Genomic DNA, 18,708 nt, shown 5'->3' with positions numbered 1-18,708 from the left:
AGTGAGTAACTGGACGTTCCCCACCCCAGTAGAAATCCTTTTACCTTCCAGTCCTGAATTTTCTCTTTTAGCTTCCGTTTCTGTTCTTTGTGAAAATAAGATTTTCCTTTTTCTTGAGTATCAATTGTGTAAGTTTAGATTTTCCTTCTTTTTATTCAGCTTTTGCCACATCTTTCTGCCTCTTTTTCTTTTTTATTCTAACAGCTCAGTTTTTCTTTCTCTTCCAATATGAGATGTTGGACTCCCTTCTAGTTGTATTTTTAAAGTAACTTTTAAAAATATTTGCTTCATATTCTAGCGTTATGTGTCTCATCATCTCTAGGTTTACAAGTGTATTTGCTTACGTAACTTTTTTTGAAGTAGAGCACACATTGCAAAATTATAAGGGTGTAACTTGATGCATTTTTGCAAAGTGAACATACCTACCAGTATGATCATCGCCCAAATTAGGAGACAGACGCTGATATGGATAGATATGTCTGTATATCAATATCTATATATCTATATCTATCTCCAAGAGACTATCTTCCATATGCCACCTCCCTGTCATTACTCTCCCAAAAGTAATGAAAATCCCGACTTCTATCCCATAGATTGATTTACCCTACTTTAGAACTTTATTTAGATGAAATCATACAGTGTGTACTCTTATGTGTCTAGCTGTTTTCACACGATATTCATTACCTAATTGAGATTTGTGTACAGTGTGGCATGTAGCAGAAGTTTGTTTACTTTGATTGCTTTGGAGCAGTGAGTCTCAACATGGAGGGGTTCAGATTTAAGCCCCCCAGGAGTCATTTAGCAACCTCTGGAGACATTTTTAGCTGACACAGCTAAGGGAGTGCTACTGTCATCTAGTGGTAAAGACCAGAGGTGCTGTTAAATATCCCACAAGTCACAGATCAGCCCTTCGCAACAAAGAATTACTTAGTCCAAAATGTCAAGTATGGCGTACTTTAGAATACTTATTTTATTTATCCATTCTACTGTTGATGGACGTTTGTATTGCTTCCATTGACGTTCTTATGAATAAAGAACCTAATGCTATGTACATTCTCATACATGCCTTTTGGTGCGCATGTGTATTCATTTATGTGAAGTATGTACCTAGGACTAAAATTGCTGGTACATTTAAATTTAGAATTCACTGCCAAAATGTTTTCTAAAATGATTGTATTAATTTACACTCCTTACCAGCTGTGGGTGAAGTTCCAGTTGCTCCACATCTTCATAAATCCCTGGTGTTGTCAATAAAAATATTTTTTAAGTCATTTTGTGGCTGTCAGTGGTATTCCATTTGCAGTTTTTTGTTTTTGTTTTTTTAATTTTATTGGGTAGTGTGTGACATATCGTCACCTTGGCCTTATTCTATTGGTTAGAAGCAAGGCACAGGCCCCGCCCAACACTCAAAGGTGGATCACATAAGGGTGTGAGCACCAGGAGGCAGGGATCATGGGAACCACCCTAAGAGTCTGTCCCCCACACATCATTTCTACTGGGAAGTCACTCCTCCATCTTAACACTGTTCATCTGAAAGTAACGTGTATTTTCCCTGTGGCCGCTTTTAAGATTGCTTTTTAATCCGTGGTTTTCAGCAATTTTATGAGGTTCTAGGTATGTTTTTCTTTGAACTTCTCTTGAGTTCATAAAACTTCTTGTATTAGTGGGTTGATATTTTTCATCTATTTGGGAAAGTTCAGCCATTATAGCTTCAAGTATTGCTTCCGCTCCATTCTCTCCTCCCTTTCTGGTACTCCCAATTACCTAGATGTTAGACTTTCTCGCTGTGTCCCATATATCTCTTATTTTCTTTTCTGTATTTTCCATCCTTTTTCTCCTTCAATTGTTTTTCCATCTTTTTTCTCTCCTTCAGTCCGGATATTTTTACGTGTCGGAAGCCATAGAAATCCCCAGGCCTTGCCTAGGCAGAACTTCCTGGTCACAAAACCCAAAGCCCGCGCGCGCCAAACCCAGAGCCCGCGCGCGCCAAACCCAGAGCCTGCCCATTTCCTTGTACCTCATATGGCATCGCCCTGTCCTAGCCTATCAGCCCGCGACAAGTACCTCGCCACCCTATGACATAGCATATCCCACCCCCATCTGACATAGCTATATATATAACCCGCCATTGTAATAAAATTTTGAGGCTTGATCAGATCCCTGTCTTGCCTCCATTCTTCGCGTCTCCTGTCTCCCCTTTTTTTTTTCATCCTCAACAGGTTTCTTCCCCTCGTCCCACGTTGCATTGTCCTGCCGGTCGGGACATTTTGGCGCCCAACGTGGGGCCCGAGGTACGAAGATTCTATGAGGACACCTACTCTGGAAACCGCCGCGGCCCCCCCCCCTCCCTGAGCCTCCACGGGCTGGCTTCTTTCGAGCCCACGCAGTTTTCACTCGTGGGACAAGACTCGAGGGCCTCCCCGGCGCGAGTGTGGCTTGTTTCGAGCCCGTAAGGGACAAGACTCGACAGCCCCCTCGGCAGTAAAAAGGCTCGTTTGGAGTTCACGAGGTATTCACCCGTAAGAAAAGACTCCAAGTTTGCCCGACGTTGGAGTAGCCGCCCAGCGAAGGACGAGAGATTGGTGAGTAGGTGATTGACATGGGACAGGAGTTGAGTTCACATGAACTCTTCCTTAAGGGTATTAAGGAATCTCTCAAGATGCGGAGAGTTAAGGCTAGAAAAAAAGATTTACGTGAGTTTTTCAGTTTTGTCTCTGATATCTGCCCCTGGTTCCCCCAAGAAGGAACGATTGATCAAAAATATTGGAAGAGAGTTGGAGACTGTTTTAATGATTACTATCGGGTTTTTGGACCCAACAAGGTCCCTGTATCGGCATTCTCATATTGGAATCTGATTAATGATATCCTAAAAATACATTCCTCAGACCCAGATGTTAGAGAGATCTTACAGACAGGGGAAACAGTCCTAAAAGAGAGTTCCCGCCCCCCTTCTGTCTGCCAATCTGTTTCAATAGACATGCCAGAGGAACCTAAAAAACAAGCTGATAATCAGGAAGCCTCTGCCTTAGAGAATCACCCATTAAAAGACCCCCCTAAAATCTACCCTTCCCTTTTGGCCTTTAATAATCAGGACCAGCTCTCCCCAAGAGACCAGATAGATTTAGAGGAACAAGCTGCCCGCTATAATAAAAAAGAAGATCCCTGGGGCCTTGCCGCGCCAACCTTGCGCGCCCCTTCACAAAAAATACATACCCCTCCCCCTTATGTCCCCCCTCAGGAACTCCCAACATTCTATGACCCAGTCTTAAACCCAAACCCACCCCTATTCCCTCAAGACACCCTAGTTCAAAACACCCCGTCCTTAACCGATCCCATTAGGCAGGCAAAAATATCTTTAACCCAAGAAATTTCTTCTCTTAGAGAGACACTCCAACAAAAACGCGAACATATGCAACTCCTAAAGGAGCTGCATGCCCTTGAAAAAGAACTTAAAACCTTAATGCCTAACCAAAACCCTGAAAAACCTCAAAAAGGCCCAATACTTAATAAAAAGACCCTAATGACCTTTCCAGTTACCCGCAGCTTCTCGGTTAGTGCAGGAACAATTAGCGGCAGGACATATAGAACCAACTACTTCGCCATGGAATACACCCATTTTTGTTATTAAAAAGAAGTCTGGGTCTTGGCGCCTCCTTCAGGATCTCAGAGAAATTAATAAAACCATGTTCTCCATGGGAGCCCTCCAACCAGGCCTCCCTTCCCCGACAGCTATCCCAGCTAACTATCACAAGATTATTATAGACCTTAAAGATTGTTTCTTTACCATTCCTTTACACCCCCTGGACAGAGAGCGTTTCGCATTTAGCCTGCCTGTAACCAACTTCAAGGGTCCTATGCAGCGCTTTCAGTGGAAAGTCCTCCCACAAGGCATGGCCAATAGTCCCACCCTATGCCAAAAATTTGTGGCACAAGCTGTGGATCCTGTTAGAACACAATGGCCCACTATTTATATTATTCATTATATGGACGATATCCTTCTAGCAGGAAAGACCACCACAGAGGTACTCCAATGCTGCCAACACTTAACTCACAATCTTACCACTTATGGACTCCAACTTGCCCCCAATAAGATCCAGCTCAAAGACCCCTACTACTATCTGGGATTTGAGCTACATAATCAGTCCATAACCACCCAAATTTGTACTGGCTCAGACAACCAAACTTATCTCACAGCCATGTTATTGAGACGTAGGTCCGCCACATTCGGAGGCGATTGGGACTCCACCTCCCTCTCTGACAATAACAAATATAGTCAGGCGGGCTGCAGTGGTACAATTGGAAATAAAGTCTGTTGGCCAACTAAAATGCCTGTCCACATTTCAGATGGCGGAGGGCCAAATGACATATTAAAAGAGACTCTTGTCACTGAGCACATTCAAAAAATACTCCACCACCTATTCCCCCCTTTAACTTACCACCCCTTGGCTCTCCCAAAATCCCGGGATATGGATTTAGACACACAAACCAACAACATTCTCGAATCCACCTTCTGGGCCTTAAATCATTCCAACCCTTCTCTTGCCCAGGACTGCTGGCTTTGCATGACTATGGGAACTCCCATACCTACTGCAATCCCCTCCAATATCACAGTAAACACACAAATCTCTAACTGTTCCCGTCTCTCCCTTCCTCTTAGAGTTCAACCTGTAGGATTTAATACCCCCCCCTGCTATCAGGGACGATTTCAAAACAACACTTTTGATGTAGATCTAGGGTTTGTCACTTTTACTAACTGTTCTGACATCATTCAAGTTAACGGAACCTTGTGTTCTAGCCCTGGACAAGTTTTCATATGTGGGAACAGCCTCGCTTACACCACGTTACCCACCAACTGGACTGGACTTTGTGTCTCAGCTAGTCTCCTCCCTGATATCTCTATTATCCCAGGAGACACACCTGTCCCTCTCCCCAGCCTAGAATTTGCCACCGGGCGCCACAAGCGTGCTATTACAGCCATTCCCTTACTCGTAGGGCTAGGAATTACTGCTGGAATAGCCTCGGGTACCGCGGGAGTAGGTGTTGCAGTCCAGTCCTACAATAAACTATCACGCCAGCTGATAGATGATGTCCAAACACTTTCTGGGACCATCAATGATCTCCAAGATCAGATTGACTCTTTAGCTGAAGTAGTCTTACAAAACCGTCGAGGCCTAGATCTTCTCACTGCAGAACAGGGAGGTATCTGCTTAGCTTTACAGGAACGCTGCTGCTTCTATGCTAACAAGTCTGGGATCGTCCGAGACAAGATCAAAAAACTACAAGAGGATCTAGTAAAAAGACGCAAAGAACTCTTCGAAAACCCACTCTGGACGGGTCTCAACGGACTTCTCCCCTACCTGCTCCCCACCCTTGGCCCCCTCCTATGCATCCTTCTCTTAATAGCCTTCGGGCCATGGGCTTTTAGGCGCATTACTGACCTCATTAAAAACCAAATCGATGCTGTTTTGGCCAAACCAATCCAAATCCATTATCAGCGGCTAGCAACAAGGGACGGCCTCGAAGAAGGCTATCTTGGCTTCCTCCCCACGGGGACGACATAATACTAAGGGTATGTCTACTCCCCCCACGAGTTGGGGAGGGGTATGGGCACCGAGGTGAGTGCAAAGCAAAGCATTTGCAAGGAAAGGGCTCGACTCACAACGGTCGGCTCCCTTTAACTTTCCTGAGAACATACCTGGTTTGCATAGAGGTTGGTATCAAAAAATCTCTACCTCTCCTCCACAAAAGATACCCAAAACCATCCAATAACGAGCTCTGCTCGTTGGAGGAACCAGGCCTCTGTTCCCTCACTCGGTCAAGGCCCACCTCCTTAAAACAAACAAAAAGGGAGGAGATGTCGGAAGCCATAGAAATCCCCAGGCCTTGCCTAGGCAGAACTTCCTGGTCACAAAACCCAAAGCCCGCGCGCGCCAAACCCAGAGCCCGCGCGCGCCAAACCCAGAGCCTGCCCATTTCCTTGTACCTCATATGGCATCGCCCTGTCCTAGCCTATCAGCCCGCGACAAGTACCTCGCCACCCTATGACATAGCATATCCCACCCCCATCTGACATAGCTATATATATAACCCGCCATTGTAATAAAATTTTGAGGCTTGATCAGATCCCTGTCTTGCCTCCATTCTTCGCGTCTCCTGTCTCCCCTTTTTTTTTCATCCTCAACAGGTTTCTTCCCCTCGTCCCACGTTGCATTGTCCTGCCGGTCGGGACATTTACGGACCTATCTTCCAGATCACTAATCTTGTTCTGGTTAATGTGCTGTTTGTACATCTACCGTATTGTATTCTTAAGTTCAGTTATTGTGTTTTTTCAATTTATACTTTCCATTTTATATATATACACATATAAATATATATGTTTATATACGTATATGTTTATATAACATATGTGTGTGTGTATATATGTATATATATATACATATATATACATACATACTGTCATGTGGGGTGTCATGCGAGGTCTCAGCTCCCGCTCCCCACATAAGAACGCAGGACAAAAAGGAACACCCACGGAGCCATAGATAGGGGAGTCGTACCACTATATTCTTGCTGGCAGCTAGGTTGGAGACACAGGAAGCAGGAGCCACACTGTCCATTCTAACTGCAATCAGCGCTTGCCAGCCACCATCTTCTCCCTAGCCCCCATTTTCTGCTGGCGAAGCCACGGCAGTTATATTAGTGGCCAATGACTCACTGGTTACAGCTGATGGCCATCCAATCACAGTTGATGACTGTTTTACTACCTGAGCCAGCACCTTTCCACGTGAGGCCGAGAGCCTGGAAACTGCACTCCTGGCTCTTCCCCACCCCCCCACTCCCCCCCACCCCCACACACGCAGGTTTATCTCCCCAACACTATGAGAATGCTAGTTTCTGGACTCAGTCCTCTACCTCTTGACCTGTACTACTTACAAATGGAAGAGCGCTTTAAGGAGAAAAAAAAAATCAGGCTGTTGAGTAAGGAGAAAAAACAATTCAGGCTGTTGAGTTCACTTCTTTGAGCTTCCTTTCTTTCTGGGATCTTGGCATCTCAAGTTCTGACTTGCTTTGATTGTCCAAAACTCCAGATTTTTTTTTCCCAGCCCAGTGAGACCAGCAAAACTTTGCTCAGATTCCCACTTCTTGGCACCATTTCACTCAGCTTTTCAGCTTCCCTGTCACACACCACTTATGATTCAGCACATTCCTCATAGGGGAAAGAGACTCAGCATCTAGAGTTTCCCTTCTCTCTGGAATCTTGGCTCCTCTAGTGCTGCCTGCCTGTGTGACTCTCCAATGCCTTCACACAGAATCTTCTTTTTTCATTTTTCTAGCCTTTCTAGTTGTTCTCAGAAAGAGAAGTAATCCACCCATATAGCCCCACATTTATACTTTATAACACGGTTTTCTCTGTACCACCCCACCTGGTCTGAAGTTTACCACTTCAGTCCACCTCCTTTTATAGGAAGTAAATGTCATCTCACCACCCTGCTTTCCATCAGACAGATATTTATAACTTACAGACCTCAGCAACGCTGTGGACATATAAAGTGCAAACACTATAATTCATCTTTCATCTCCCCCTTTTATTATTCACGTGAGAAGCAGGCAACAAGCACATCCATTCAATTCGACACGAGGTAGATGAAAACCTAGTGGGAAGACCTTTAAACCTTTGGCTCATCCTAATAAAATCATTGTCCAAGAAAGAAATTCTGGAAGGGAGCAGCAGTATCTATTTGGAATACAATGGCTTTCTCAGGAAAAGTTAGGAAGGGGGGTATGATGGGAGGCCTCTAAGATGGCCCCCAATGACCCCTGCCTTCTAGTATCCTCTTCTTTGTCTACACCCCTCACCTTCAGTGTGGGCTGAGCTTACTGACTTCCTTCTAACAAATAGAACACATGGGACATAGTTAAACGAAAACTTTTTTTGCTATTTACCTGGAATTCAAATGTAACTGGGCATCTTGTATTTTTATTTGCTAAACGGGCAACCAGTGTGTGCTCTTCGCTGATGGTGTCTCTAAATGAGAATTCCAATTGCGAGCAGCCATGTTGCGGTTATCTTCACAAGGGGAGTCACAGCTTTGAGTGGAAACAATGGAAAGAAATTAAATTTTGAACCCAGCTGCTTACTGAATTCTGTTATCATTCTAATATGCTTTCAGTTAATTCTCTTGCATTTCCACGTATGTAATTATTTCACATGCAAAAAAATGATTTATTTCCTCCTTATCAATTTTAGTTCTTCTAATTTTTTCCCCCAAGAGGTGTTATCATATTATGGAAATACCCATGTAGGAATGGTGGCAAACAGTAAATATTTTAATCATTATTTCTGTGCATCAAATTACCCCCAAACAGGCATAAAAGCATCACGGATTTTGTGGGTGAAAAATCTGGACAGGGCACAGGGGACATGACTTACTTTGCTCCTTACTATCTGGTGCCTCAAACTGGGAAGATTTAAAGGCTGGAGAAGATTCAACAGCTGAGAGGTAGAGTTGTCAGGAGTTGTCTTCACTCACATGTCAGGCAGTTTTTGCTGGCTGTTGGCTGGAGTCTCCGGCTATCGGCCTCTGGGTATAACACTTACACGTGACCCCTCTGAGTGGTCTCTCCATGATGGCTGGTTTGGGCTTCTTTCTAACAGGGTGGCTGGCTTTTAAGAATGAACATCTCAACAGAGCAAGGCAGAAGTGTGTAGCATTTTCATGATCTAACCTTAAAAGTCACAAAGCAGGGCCGGCCCGGTGGGTCAGGTGGTTGGAGCTCCGTGCTCCTAAACACCTAAGGCTGCCAGTTCGATTCCCACATGGGCAAGTGGGCTCTCAACCACAAGGTTGCCAGTTAGATTCCCGCAAGGGATGGTGGGCTGCGCCCCCTGCAACTAACAACGGCAACTGGACCTGGAGCTGAATGGCGCCCTCCACAACTATGATTGAAAGGACAACAATTTGACTTGGAAAAAATCCTGGAAGTACACACTGTTCCCCAATAAAAGTCCTGTTCCCCTTAAAAAAAAATACTTTAAGAAAAAAAAGTCACAAAGCATCTATCACTTCCATCATATCAACTGAAGCAGTCACAAAACTCTACCCACGGAATCAAGATAAAGGGACATAGATTCCCCACCCAGTGGGTGGATTCGGATTGTCAGGATTACATTCTAAGAAGAGCATGTGGGATGGGAGATATCATCTTTGGAAAGGTGGCCACATTTGGAAAATACAATCTGCCAAAGAAACCCTTTGTTGGGCTCCTGAGTTGAGTGGAAATTCTTCCACGAACAGGGTTTTAAACTTTAAGCCTGGTTTCAGATTTATTACTTTATCATGTCAAGGAAGTCGTTCTATTCCGATTTTACTGAGTTAAAAAAAAAAATACTAGATGGTGAAATGTTTCAAATGCCTTTTTAGCATGTAGGAAGACACAGCAAAATAAGGTAGGTTGTGGTTCCCTTTGAGGCATGCCTGCAGTCCATCCATTCATTCACTAAATATTTCGAACACTTACTGTGTGCCAGACAGTCCGCTATGCACTAGGAGGAAACATTGGGCCAAAAGAAGTGGTTCCCAGCCCTCCTGACGTTTATAGCCAGATTGAGCCAGATCCAGTTAACTACCTAAAGTCTGCTTTTTTGTGCCAACAAACTCAGAAAGGCGGTGTTACCTCCCACCCCGCCAAACAAACTGGGTAACCTGATCCAGCAACTCTCTCATTCCTGCGACATGGAATCACTTGACTAGATGGTGTTTGAAGGGCATGGAGTATTTACATATATAATTTTAGCCACCAGAGGGCGGTCATATTTAAAAAATACTTTCAGAGGGGGAAAAAAAAAAAAAAGGACAAACGCATTCCCCGAAAGGCTATCCCTGGGGTCTGGGGCCAGAGTCAGACCACCTGGTGGGATTCACTCCATTTCAGGCACAGACTAGTACCCAAACACTCCCACTTCAAGCCTAGGAATTACACCACGTTATCGCGAGGCTTTGGTCCTTTGAATGGAGGATGATGTCATATTGCCTGACTGGGCCATAATGAAATAGATCAGAGGGTCTCCCAGACCAAACATTTCAGAGGAAGTTAACTGCACAGGAACCCCGAGAGGTGGTGGGAAGTTCCTAGCACCCTTCAAATCCTCACTGAAGAGAGTCACTCAGCGAGCATTCAGTGAGCACTGCCTCTATTCAACAACCAGCTCTGCACTGGGCAGGAGGAAACTAGGCTTGCTCTGGCTACAGAGAGGCTTCACTTGCACAACGTGAGAAAGCAGCAAGGACAGCCTTGAGCCAGTGTCCCAGCAGGCTGCCCCTGCCCTCCGTTTCAGGTAAAGCCTACTGAGGCCACCTAAACTCCAGCTTCACTAGACGCAGCATGCAGCCACTCCCCAGGGGGGCCTGCCAGCGTCAGTGTGTTCCAGGACCCCCAGCCCATCTCGCTCTTCTCCCGAGCCTAGGGTGAGGGATCTATTTCCAGTTTTCGTTTTGTTTTGATCTGGTTTTGTTTTGTTTTGTTTTTGCTTGTCCAGAGTGTATTGTCAAAGCCCCATACCTCTTTCCCAAGCTGAGGCTTGAGCTGCTTCTGGAACACAAGAAAGACACAAGCAAGAAAGACATCCAGGCTCTTTCATTCCCCATCCTCTCCCTCCTCCCCACATCAACGAACACAGAGCCCACTTGAAGGAGAAGAAGGAAAATGGTTACTATCTCAAAAATATCCTTCTTCCACTGGGTTGTCAGGATGCCCAGACTTAGCCCAGGTCTTGTTGTAGGGCAAGCACTCAACGAGTGGTAGGTGTCATATGTCCACAGTCCCTTCCTGAAATTTCCAAAGCCCCCAGAGCTCTAAAAAGCCAAAGGTCTTCCATAATTTATTTGGCAAAACCTACTCTGACCTGAATTCATTTGGTGGCAAACCTCATCTGAACCACCATGCAGCTAATAGCTTGGGTGAGTACTCTAACATATTTCACTGATTACAGGGTGCTTTCCAGACTCCACTGCAGGTGTTCGGAGTCTGTGGTGTAAGTACCTGATTGTCTTCTAAATCTGGAACATTCTGAATCCTGAAACATAGCTGGCCCCTGGGACCCATTTCTATATGAAATCTAAGTTCTATGTCTTATCGCTGCTGCGTATGTGAGATGTGGTAGAGAAACCCTAGCATGGCCCTAGGAGTGATATCTCCTGCATTATTCGTGCTCCACATAATCCCCTCCCTTGGAGTGTGGGCAGGACCTGTGACTTGCTTCTAACTCATAGAACATGGCAAAGATGAAGAGATTTGGAAGATGTAAGTAAGATCTCAAATCAGTTGATTTTTATTTAATCAAAAGGGAGATTATCCTGGGTGGGCCTGACTTAATCAGGGAAAAGCCTTAAGAGAGGGACTGGGTCCTCCCTGAGGTCAAAGATTCTCAACTGTTGGCTTGGAAGTAGTTGCCACGCTGTGAGCGGGCCTGTGGAGAGAGTTATTTGGCAAGGAACTGTGCGCAGCCTTTAGTCGCTGAGGGCATACCACTAACCACTAGCAAGGAAATTGGGGACATCAGTCCTGCAACCGTGAGAATGTGAATTTTGCCAACAGCCTGAAGGAGCTTGGAAGCAGACCTTTCCCTATTTGAGCCTCTGATGAGATGGCAGCCCCAGCTGATATTTCGATTTCAGCCTGGCGAAACCCTGGAACAGGAGACCCAATCAAGCCAAGGTCAGACTCCTGACCTATGAAAACTGAGATAATAAGTGTGTGTTGTTTTAATCCAGCAGACTGTGGTCATTGGTTAAGCAACATAGTGAACTAGTACATTACAAACATCTCGTACCCTCCCTGGGCTCCAGTGGCTCATCTGTAAATTGGGGAGATGGTCAGATTAAGTGGCACCTAGGAGTCTTTTCAGCTCTAACTTTTGGAGACTCTCTGGATGAGGCAGATGCTGGGTGATTTGGTGTTGAGAGAAGGGAGAATGGTTCTGTAGTGGGTGAGAAGATGCAGGGCTGGGGGCTGTGAGTGCCGAGGAGATGTACGGTTGAGGCAGCTGGTGCACAGGCAGAGAAAAGTGCAGACAGCTGAGGAGTCACCCTGAGTCCTCGATGACCCATCTGCCAGGCTGGACGCTGACCACAGCTGGCACTGTTCCTGGCTGCAGAGGCGATCAGCTTTCAAAAGCAGGAAAAACAAGCATCCTCTTTTCCCTGCTCTGTAAGGGAGACTGTAAGGAAAGCTTTACCACAGTGGGCCCCCGCCCCCATCTCTGCCAGTTTAGGAGGGGGCAAAGGGTCCATTCTCAGCAATCTTAACCTTGAGACACCTATAGCTGGTGACCTCAGGAACTAACCTGGGAAACTCATGGGAAGCTGAGTCAGGGAGACTATCAGGTTTCCTGTGAGCTCTTGGTAAACTTCTGAAGAGGGTTGTGCTTCTGTGTTCTCCCTCCAGGCCGATCTGCCACTCTCCCTGCTTTCCACAGCCCTGCTGCCTGTCGCAGGGGCCTCAGCCCGCCAAGACTTCCCAGAGATGCAGCATCAGATTGCTGCCTTCCTCCCCCAAATGCTCCCTGAGACACAGCTGACACTCTCATTCTACTGGCTGGAGCAATTGTCCCTTATTAAATTCCTTGGGGGATGATCTCATTAAGTCTTGTTATGGGTCACTTCTATTTCAGGGAGAATAAATTTGTTGGAATCTTTCTATGGGCAGCTAGTTAATTGAAACCTGAAGTAGGGGTTGGGAGGAGGGGTAGGCTTGGGTGGGGTGGTAGAGAAAGTTCAAAAGGGTGGGGAGTAGGACTGGCTGAGTAAGGAGCTGGGAGCTGGTTGAAAGGAGGAGGCAAAGGGGTCCATATGAGGGGGGCTGATAAGGGGGAAGATACAGGCTGTGGAGGTGGGGGGAGAGTCAAAACAAGTGTCCAACTGCAGCCTGATCTGCTGAGATAGCCTCCTAGCTGCCTCCTAGGCCTCCGTGCCCAACCCTGCCAGACATGTGAGTCCAGACCAGCATGAAGTGATAAGGGTCTAGGCCAAGACGTGGCAACAGAGATGGGAAAGAAGGAGATAGGAAAGAACTTGGAAACAAATTTGATATAGAGGTGGAGGAGAGGGAAGATCCCAGCATGACCTTAAAAAGATCCCTGGAGAATAAGGAGAGGTGCCAGAGTACAGGCCCCGCAGGGGCTTCAGATCAATGGCTCCCGTTCATGGCTCCATTGTTTGAAGAATCCTTCATCCACTTCCGAAAACATGACATTTCCTGTTTCCAGTCTTCTGGCTCTTCATACATTCATGCATGCACGCATGCACGCATGTGTACAGCTCACATGAATTAAATACCTACTGTGGATTAGACCCTATGCTAAACACTGGGGAACACAATTATAAACAAATACACTTAAACCCAGCAACTTAAGTTCCATTCAGAGCAGTTAGCTCTGAATCTCTTTTATTTCAAGTCCTTTTTCAAATGGCTGTGCTGGTCTTCAGGATAGGTAGGTCCTACAGAGAAGATAAGATGGAAGAACGTTTTGTTTTGGGGACCTTAAAGTCAAATGAACTTGGGACATTTGATAGGGTTGAAAGACAGGTGACCACTAACTAATTGTGTGGCCCTTGGCTGGTCTCTTAAAACCCTAGCCCCGGATTCTTTGGTCTGTAAGAAAGAACAGAGTAGGTGATTTCTGAAAACTCGTGTATCTTTCTTTCTATGGTTTGTTTTATGGATATGAAAGTGCTTTGGAAAGTTTGATTTCTGCATAAGTGTACGGTAGCCCTTTATTTCAGAAAACAATAATAATGTGAATACTCAAGAGTACACGTGGGGCATGACATAGAACCTCTTATCGTACTCCTGTGTTTCCTTGGGGAGGGGGCCGCATTTGAGCCACACTCCGGGACACTCAGGCCTCTCGCCTGGGAAAAAAAGATCTATCTGAACGGAAAGTCTGAGGGAAGGAACTGAGCATGCTCTGCTAAGACCTGCTGGGTATTTGTTACAGGCTGAACTGTGTTCCCCCCAAATTTATATGTTGAAGCCCTCCATACCTCAGAATGTGACTGTATTTGGATATAACGGCATTTAGAGAGGTAATGAAGTTAAAATGGGTTGGTGAGGATGGACCCTAATCCACTATGACTTCTAATAAGAGGCTAGGGCACACACTACACAGACTGAAGGGCGACCATGTGGAGACACAGTAGGAAGGAGGCCATCTGTAAACCAAGGAGAGAGGCCTCAGAAACCCAATCTGCTGATACATCGATCTCAGACTTCCAGCCTCCACAACTGTGAGAACATACCTTTCTGTTGTTTAAGCCACTCTGTCTGTGGTACTTTGTTACGGCAGCCCTAGTGAACCCGTACAATACTCTCCTAGGGACTTGAGAACTAATATCATACTCTCTTTAGGACTTGCCTGCGTACAGAGGGGGTACATTCTGGGCTGTTCATCATATAGCAAACCTGCTTTTGGGGTCAAGGCTGAGGTTGTCCAGGTCTGTCTGCAACTGGGTGTATGTCTACAGTGGCCGTGACATACTAGAAAGTCCAGGGGGACTGCATGTTTTTTGCATTGTGTCCTCCAATCTAGCTTTTATCTACCATGAAGTTGACATTTAAATGTTCACCTATTTCCTGTGTCTTCTCAATTGGTTTCAAATTTGAGGCAAAGAAGAGAGAGGGTTATTTATTGTACCTCCACTCCCACCCCAGCAAGGAAAAAAGAGAAAACGATCACAGCACAAGTTACAAATATGTTCTCCTGGGGGATTTGGTTCTTTCTTCTAACCCTCCTTCTCACTGTTGCCCTCACCACTCCCAAATGAGCTGTCTACCTCCAGGCCCACTTGTTCCCTGGAGAGTGGCTTGGCTCTTCAATTCCACTGTGACGTCTCCGTAGAATGCCTTTCCTCTTCTATGCTGCAGAATTGTCTTCATTCTCAAAGTCTTGGCTCAGAAGTCTCCTCCTAGGTGAGCATTCTCTGGGGCCCAAGCCAAGTTTTCAGCTTCCTTGTTTCAGCTTCCGTGTCTCTGGGTACATAGTTTCATCATGTTGTCATGTAGTCCTGATGTTAGATGACGTCATGTCTGTCTTCCCCAGTAGGACAGACTAGTTTGAGCACTGCACCTGGAAGAACTTCCTCTGGTCACATCTGTGTCCCCAGTTCTGGCATGAAGCTTGGCTCCAAAGTAGGTGTCCATAAAGAGCTGGAGAATGAATGAGTGACAGGATGACGTTTTGACATACTAATTTGTGTGTTTCTCATAGTATTGCACCCACCCCGTCCATTTCAAATGGACTGCCAGTTGGGTAATTCCTTGTCTCAGGGATTAGGGCTTGATGAAAAGCAGAAGAAGCCTGAGAGGTCAATGACTCTTCCTGTCCTTAGAAAAAGTAACTCTAAACTCACTGGGTTTCATGTGTATTGTGGGGGAAGGAAAGGGGAAAGGAGGAAAGATGGTCTTGGAGAGAGAGGAAATCATGAGGTCCTGAAAGGAGAGAGAGGTGCAGGTGCCCTCAGCCCTGCACAGCCATCCATGATGGAGGTGGGCAGTCCACTTTCGTGGGTTTGGAGACCTTGGGGATCCCAGCCTTGGCAAAAATTTCTGCTCCCCATACCTGACATGAAAACAGTGTCCAGCTACTGCCCACTACCGGGCTTTGGAAAAATGACATGTCTGTGTGGATGGAAGACTAGACCCCCACCCCCCGTAACTTTCCAGACACTTGGATTCTGGGGGTCCTGGGTGGGGAAGGGAAATGAGACTTCAGCAATGACTGATGTGGACTTTCCTGCTGGGGGTGGGTGTGCTTAGAGTAGACGTTAAATTGATTTACAGGACATAAAAAAGTGATATTTCTTGCATACTTGAGTTGGAGGATTTGGTTATCATCCAGTACAAACGAATTCTAGATCCTTTGTTTAGACCCCAAAACGTTGCTCCTCCTCCCCCTCTTCTGTCCCAGAAATTTCGCCAAGGCCTGAACTGACCCAGAGCTCACTTCATCCTCCCCTCACATGGTGCTTAGAATGTGGCGTTTGGTGTTTTCTCATTCTCTAGACTGTGTGGTAATGTGTCCTCACATTACCTCCTGGGTTAGCTCCTGAAGGGGAATCCTTCACCTGGTGGGTGTTTCCTGCCAGAGACTAAAGGCCCCAGTAAAGAAAGTTCTATTGTTCCCTCAGTGAGGACGAGAGTGGAGCAGCTGCTCAAGGTCAAGTTGTACCTACCGGAGGGAGAGACACCCTAGGGAGGCTGAAGACAAAGCCACCGGGGAAATGAGTCCAGGTGGGATGGAGGGGGGGGGGGAGGGAGGGCTGTGCAGGGATGGGAAAGATACCTCCAGCCAGAACCAGGCCTCCCTCCGGAGAATAATGTGCCCACGAAGAACAGGATGTCAATCGCTCTCTCTCTCTCAGACCTGACTAGTGTGGGGGTTCAGAACCAGTTACCCCAAGATGTGCCAGTCTGGCAGGCAGATTATTCAAGCTGAAAACAAACAAGGCTCAGGAAGAAACTGACCTCTCCCCTTAATGCCTAAAAGAATTTAGACAAAGCTTGCTCCAGGAAGGGCGCTATCATCACAGATGACCATACTTTAACACGAACTGGGTGTGATCAGTTCACTGGGGAGGAACCTAGCACTGCCCCGTTTGACCAAAGTGCTCTGTGTATCTCTTGTTTCACCTCCCTGTGAATTGCCTTACTTCCCCCTCCATAGTTCTGAATGACTATACATAATTTTGCCTTACTGTCTTTGGAATTTTCATGCTTATGTGAATTGGCTGGGTGCACGTATTAAAACTTGATTTTCTCCTGTTAGTCTGCCGTTTGTCATTTGAATTATTCAATCAGTCAGAAGAACTAAGAGGGAAAAGGGAAGGTTACCCCATCCCCGGTCCTAGTCACCTGTACCCCAACTAAGACTTCATAGAAACTGCGAATCTCTCTCCTCTCTCCTGTCCTGCTACCCTCCTCTACCTCAATAATGCGGAGACCAAAGCTCCCAAGAACAGTGTCCTGATGGAATCTCTGACTCCCTCACACTTGGTTCAGCCCGGGGCACACTGTCTCTAAGGTAAATCTGGGAGGAGAATATGTTGAAAGGAGAACAGAGCAGCGATGAGAAGAGGGAAAGCCCAGTGGGGACTGGTGAGGAAAGAGGAGAACTGTGGCTTTAGGTTCCCCCCAAAACAGAGTCGGAGACGAGAGTTTGCCCATAGGCAGTCGATTTTGGGGAGTACCCTACAAACAGGAGGGAGGGACTTGGAAGAACCGTTCAGAGAAGGAAGGGGAGCCATTTTCAGGGTGCCTGCGCTACTAAGTTATTCTCCATGGACGCCACCTGGGGCGTGGTCCTGATGTTTGCCTCTGAGGAGCCCTGCTGCACAGGCTACAGAATTGTCCACCCGAGGGACAGAAGTGGGATGTTTATCTACCAGTTCTCACCCCCCTCCCGCCTCCGTTGGCCAAGGGTCACCCTGGGTGGTGTTCATTTCTCATCTCTTCCAGGTTTGACCGTCAATCCCAGTGTGCCAGGAGGGAAGCCCCCGGCAGGTGACATCAGCACACAGCTGGAGTGAAAATGTAGACCAAGAAGATGTGAACTGGGGCACAGTACAAGAGAGGAACGTGAAGAAAAAGATGTAGCAAAGGAAAGGAGAGAGGAAGGGAAACAGGCCAGTGATGGGAAGGGGGAGACGAGACAAATATAAACAGTCCCTGTTTTGGAGAGAGGTGTGTGTAGGGCAGAGGCAGCCCTTTAGCAGCTGGGGTCCTTCTGCAGAGCTCCTGGGACTGGCTGGGGTGAGCCCTCAGTGTCACTGTCTTTCTGCCTCTAGATGCTGGCAGGCTTACGCACAGGGACAGGGTAGCCTTGGCAGTGACCGCACAACCCCACCCCCTGTAGCCCCGGGCAAGCTCTTCTGGGCCTCCCAGGAAGATAAGCTGTCTCCTCAGTGTTCCTGGCTCTTTCATTTCAACAACGTGGACTTGGGGTTTTGGGGCACCTGATTGTACAACAGGATCATGACCCGCCAGAATGGAAGTGAGCTTTCCTACAGTCCTTGTGGCAATGGCAAAAACATCTGGGTTTTGGGTGTCCTCCCCTGAGCCCTGATGTTGGGTGGATTTGAGAAGACAGGCTTTGAAGCTTCTGAAGTTTAAGTGGAAATCTTGGGAAAAGAAGGACCTTTTGCCCTTCTGGTGACTTGAAGCACTCATGGCAGAAACCACAAGCAGAATTAAAAGCCAGAGCAGCTCCACGAATCACTTTTCTCCAAAACGTAAAATTAGTAAAAAGATATCCTTTTTCTGCAAAATAAGAGGATGATCCCTAAGGCCTCTTCTTGGCCTGATGGTTACTCATGGTGGCCAGTAAATGACAAGTTCCTCAAGAGGAGGGGAGCCTTTTGGAAGTTGCTTGGGGTGCTGCTATCCCGGGGGCGTACTTGCTTGGCAGGTGGAAGCCCTCCCAGCCTCCTGTTCCCAAAGCAGTTCTGTAAATCTCTGCTCTGTCTTTCTTCTAGGGGACCCCGGCCTGCTTCCCCAAAGCCTGGTGCCTTTGCACTAACTCCTCCAGAGTGGGGTCACATGAGATGCTCTACTTCCTTTAATTTGAGGTCGCTTTGGCTGCTGTCAATCTACTGAAGTCCTTTGATGAACGTTTGTATTGTTCTCATGCCCAGAGCCTTTTTCAAATGATCAGCACAT

Source organism: Rhinolophus hipposideros, assembly GCF_964194185.1.
Source record: "Rhinolophus hipposideros genome assembly, chromosome: 17".
Taxonomy (NCBI): domain Eukaryota; kingdom Metazoa; phylum Chordata; class Mammalia; order Chiroptera; family Rhinolophidae; genus Rhinolophus; species Rhinolophus hipposideros.
This window is presented reverse-complemented; position numbering follows the sequence as displayed.